We start from the raw sequence: 6,126 nt of genomic DNA, 5'->3' as shown, positions 1-6,126 counted from the left end.
ATACCCATAGTAAATACGTATAGAAGCTAGGTATTATACGGGTATAAATACCGTATGAATACGAATAGGATTCTTGATAAAATTGAATGAGAAAATGAGTATAGCTATCTTTATTGAGTATAAATATATTGATATATATTATTAAGTCTTTCAAAAGTGTATTAATACATATTAATACAATACATATACATACATTTTAATTTAGAAGTTATTACAACGTTAATCGTTATATATATGTATATAGTCTTCAAGTCTTTAAGTTAGTAATCTCATTTTATGTATATAACCAATTGTTATTATATATAATGAGATACTTAAATATCATTTTAACAAATAATATGTATATATATATATCCATATATACATCATTATATAATTATTTCAAATTATGATGTTCGTGAATCGTCAGACAGACTGGGTGGTCAAACATTTGCATAAAATCCATTCCAAATATATATATCTTGACAAGTTTGATTGCTTAACATGTTGGAAACATTTAATTATGTAAATATTAATCTTCAATATATTAGCGGAAAAATCCGGGTCGTTACATTATACACCCGTTAAATTAAATTTCGTCCTGAAATTTAGAATAGTACCTAGTTAACGTGCGATATCGGAAAACAAATGTGGGTACTTCAGCTTCATTTGGTCTTCTTGTTCCCAAGTGAATTCAGGTCCTCTACGAGCATTCCACAGAACCTTAACGATTGGTATCTTACTTTGTTTGAGTCGTTTGACCTCACGATCCATAATTTCGACGGGTTCTTCGACGAAATTTAGTTTCTCATCAATCTTAATTTCGTCTAAAGGGATAATGAGATCTTCGGTAGCTAGGAATTTCTTCAGGTTCAAAACATGAAAGGTGTTGTGAATCTTTTCTAATTGTGGAGGTAGTTCAAGTCGATAGGCCACCGGCCCAATGCTTTTTTCGATCTTGAATGGCCCAATGTATCTTGGGCTCAATTTCCCTCGCTTTTCAAAACGAATAACACCTTTCCAAGGTGATACCTTAAGCATAACCATATAACCCTCCTCAAACTCTAAAGGTTTCCTTCTAACATCCGCGTAGCTCTTTTGCCGACTCCGGTCTGTTTTCAATCGTTGCTGAATCTGAATGACCTTGTCGGTAGTTTCCTGGATAATTTCTGGACCTGTAATCTGTTTTTCCCCCACATCACTCCAACAAATCAGAGACCTGCACTTCCTCCTATAAAGTGCCTCGAATGGTGCCGCCTCAATACTAGAATGATAGCTGTTGTTGTAGGAAAACTCAGCTAATGGTAGATGTCGATCCCAACTGCTTCCAAAATCAATAACACATGCTCGTAGCATGTCTTCGAGTGTCTGAATCGTCCTTTCACTCTGCCCATCAGTTTATGGATGATAGGCAGTACTTAAATCTAGACGAGTTCCTAACGCTTCGTGTAATGCCTGCCAGAATCTAGAAGTAAATCTGCTATCACGATCAGAGATAATAGAGATTGGTATACCATGTCTAGAAATAACTTCTTTCAGATATAATCGTGCTAATTTCTCTATATTATCCTCTTCTTTTATTGGCAGAAAGTGTGCTGACTTAGTAAGACGATCGACTATTACCCAAATCATATCATAACCACATGCGGTTCTCGGTAACTTAGCAATGAAATCCATGGTAATGTTTTCCCATTTCCATTCTGGGATTTTAGGTTGTTGGAGTAGACCCGATGGTTTCTGTGAAGACCCATCCTAATCCACCTGGACGAAATCCATATATATTATAAACGATTCACAACAGTTGATTACATCGCGAGGTACTTGACCTCTATATGATACATTTTACAAACATTGCATTCGTTTTTGAAAAGACAATCTTTCATTACATCGAAAGTTGACAACATGCATACCATTTCGTAATATATTTTACTATTATTGACTTAATAATAATCTTGATGAACTCAACGACTCGAATGCAACGTCTTTTGAAATATGTCATGAATGACTCCAAGTAATATCTCTAAGATGAGCAAATGCACAGCGGAAGATTTCTTTCGTACCTGAGAATAAACATGCTTTAAAATGTCAACCAAAAGGTTGGTGAGTTCATTAGTTTAACATAAATAATCATTTCATAATTTTAATAGACCACAATATGTCATATTTCCATTTCTCATAAACATACGTCCCATGCATAGAGACAAAATATCATTCATATGGGTTGAACACCTGGTAACCGACATTAACAAGATGCATATAAGAATATCCCCATCATTCCGGGACATCCATCGGACATGATATAAAAACATCGAAGTACTAAAGCATCCGCTACAACGGATGGGGTTTGTTGGGCCCAATAGATCTATCTTTAGGATTCGCGTCAATTAGGGGTGCACTAATTCTCAAAATTAGTGATGTTCCCTAATTCTTAGATTACCAGGCTAAAAGGGGCATATTCGGCTTCGATCCATTCAACCATATAATGTAGTTTCAATTACTTGTGTCTATTTCGTAAAACAGTTATAAAAACAGCGCATGTATTCTCAGTCCCAAAATATATATTGCAAAAGCATTTAAAAAGGGAGTAATGAAACTCACCGAATGTATTTTGTAGTAAAAATACATATAACAATATTGAATAACTGAACAATGCAGGGTTGGCCTCGGATTCACGAACCTATATCATTTATATATATATTAACACATATGATTAACATGTAATAATAATCAAACCAGTATATATATATATTAATTATATAATATAATAATTATTTAAAATAGTAATGTATTTGTTATTTCAAATATTATATATAACTATATATGCTATTTTTATATTAAAATAGTACATTAGATATACTTATGATATATATAATAACTTTATTATTATTTTTTTATAAATATCTTTTGTTTGTTAAAATAATTATGATAATACTAAAATAGTAATAGTAATAATAATAATATTAATGATAAAAATAATAATAATAATGTTAGAGATAGTAATAATAATTAAAATAATACTTATAATAATAATAATATGAGATATGTTAATAATGATAATAATAATAAAAATGATACTTTTAACAAAAAAATGGTAGTCTTTAATAAAAATGATACTAATAATAATAATAATAGATATAATACTTATTTTTCTGATAATAACAATAAATACAATTATGATACTTATAATAATAATAATGACAATAAAGATAATAATACTTTAATACTTAATAATAACAATAATAATAATAATAATAATCATATTTGTAACCTTAATCATAATAATAATAAATAATATTTATTACTTGTATTAATAATAACAATAATAATAATTTTTTTATATATAATAATAATAATAATAATAATAATAATAATAATAATAATCATCATTTAGAATAGAAAGAATTAGAAGTAATTATTAATAATTAATAATAATAATAATAATTATATACCTAAATAAAAAGAGTCACGTTTGACATTCTCAAATCAGATCGAGAAGTAACAAGATCATACGCAGAGAGAAAAATAAATTAACGCCATCATATTATCGATATCGATCATCTTCACCATCAATAGATCAATCAAGTAACAACCTTCGATGAATAGCAGACTATCGATTCATCACCATCTTCGTTCAACATCATCATCAGTCGTCGTCCCCATCGTTATTGAATAGCAACCGAATCAGGGTGTTTGTTCATCTGGGAGGAAATCGATAATTCCAGTAGCATAATAACAGGTACTACATCAGTTTTTATCTCTATCTTTCGATCATTATCAATTATTATTATCATCGGTTATCAACAGCGAACAGTAATTGAAGTTCTTTTCATTTATTTCCTTAATTATTTATATAAATATATTTTTATTAACCATTCTTGTTCGTTGTAATTTATTAATTAAATTTCGTTCATATCTACTGCTATGAAATCTATCTGTTCGGTTTGTTTATAAAAGGTTGGATTATTTTGTTTTTCTTCTGTTAACAAAAAAATTGATTTGATTTGATTCGTATAAAAAATTCGATGGTGCTTTGTAGAGGAGATGGTTTGATAGTATAGAATGAGTAAGTCGCATCAGTTTTTAGTGAGTTTGTTGGGTTAGGTTATTGAATAAATACAGGAACAGGATTTGGTCGAAAGATGTGATCTTAAAAGATTGTTGCAGGTTTGTTATCGTGATGTTTTTTTTTTTTTGGACAGAAACAGGTTAAAGGAAGTAGTAGGAACTTACAGCAGGTTTAATTGTAGGCTTCTCGTGGGCTGTTCGAGCAGACAGGAAAAGAGCAGTCACAATTATCAATACCGTGGACTTCAAATTATCTCAGATAAGTGTTTGTTTGCTCTTGATGATTTCAGGTTATTTTATTATGAAACAGAAAATAATGTAGAAGAAGGTAGAGTTTAAGGAATTGATGTTTATGATGTTTCGAGGTTCATGTTGGTGGTTGATGGAGGTTGAAGGTGTTGATTGTCATGGAGGGGACCGAAGATGATGAAGGTTCGATGATAGACCAAGAGTAATGGCAGTGGACATTCGGATGAGGTGGTTTTAGTTGCAGGTGCTTAAATGGGTGATGTTTTGTGTAATGGATATGTACATGTATATGTTTATGCTATAGATAGATAAGATTAGTTAAAGGTAGATTGAGAGGATAACAAATTGTATTAAAGTAGAAAAGGATGGTGAGTTTGTTGTAATGTATCGACTAGTTGAGATAGATCCAAGATTGAATTAGTTGAAGTTGACTAGTAACAATAATCCGACACTAATAGAATTTAATTACAGTATAGATAGCGATGGAGAACTGACTCTTTTTGGTTTTACGTACACAATTTTCGCATCTGATCTTTTCTTCCTGATTTTATAATTTATTTATTTAATATCAATAATATACATATAAGTAATAACAATACAAATTAATAATATTTTTATTAATAATAATAATAATAATAATAATAATAATAATAATAATAATAATAATAAGATATTAATAACAATAAATTTAAATATAATGATAATAATAATAATATGATGATATCAAAAAAATATAAAAGTGATAATTTTTATAAATTTAATAGTAATTAATATTAATGATAACATTAATAGTAGTAATAATAATAACACAACAATTTATGTATAACAAACTTTATATATAATATAATATTACTAATACTAGTATTAATATTAATATCGGAAGTAATAATAATATTACTATAACAACTTTACTCTTTAACTTGAGTTTAATATAATGATATTTCAATTATCATATTTACTAATTATAAAATATAATGTATTGAATATTTACTATTTATAGTCTCTATATCCATTACAATATCTAATATTACTTAAGTATAGAATTCATGTATATATACATATATATTCATTTTAATGGCAATTTAATTATTCCGTATATTATTTCATATTTTCAATATAAATGATTAAATTGTACTGTATAAATTTAACTTAGTGTGTGTGTGTGTATATATATATATATATATATATATATATATATATATATATATATATATATATATATATATATATTATTTACATAGTTATTTACACACAATTGTTCGTGAATCGTCGGGAGTAGTCAAAGGTCAAATGAATACATAAACACTGTTCACTGTTTTTGAGACTTCAACATTACAGACTTTGCTTATCGTGTCGAAATCATAATTAGATTAAGTTGAAATTTGGTCGGAAATTCCCGGGTCGTCACAGTACCTACCCGTTAAAGAAATTTCGTCCCGAAATTTGAGTGTGGTTGTCATAGCTAACAATAAAAATGTTTTCATGATGAATATGAGTTTGATAGATAGGGTTTTATCATCATTGAGTAATATGGATAAAAAATTTTATTATACGAAGAGTACAAGTGAAGCTATCGCAAGAGAGTGAAATGAGTAAATGTAGATTCGTTTTAACCGATGACGTGGTTATGATTGGTTTCCGAAATTTAAGGGATTTAAAGAAAATCTTTGTAATCTATAAGATTTGATTCTTCGGTAAATAATAAAATTAGGATTCTCTTTAATTTAATGCGATCATCTGCCTGGATCGCTTTGCTATAAATCAACCTCTTTCGTTCCTTTTATTTTCATCACTCATATACTTTCTTCCTCAATCTATTCTTCTAAGGATTGT

This window comes from Rutidosis leptorrhynchoides, chromosome 9 (assembly GCF_046630445.1).
Source record: "Rutidosis leptorrhynchoides isolate AG116_Rl617_1_P2 chromosome 9, CSIRO_AGI_Rlap_v1, whole genome shotgun sequence".
NCBI classification, from domain to species: Eukaryota; Viridiplantae; Streptophyta; class Magnoliopsida; order Asterales; family Asteraceae; genus Rutidosis; species Rutidosis leptorrhynchoides.
The sequence above is the reverse complement of the archived record's forward strand: the minus strand, read 5'-3'. Positions refer to the sequence as shown.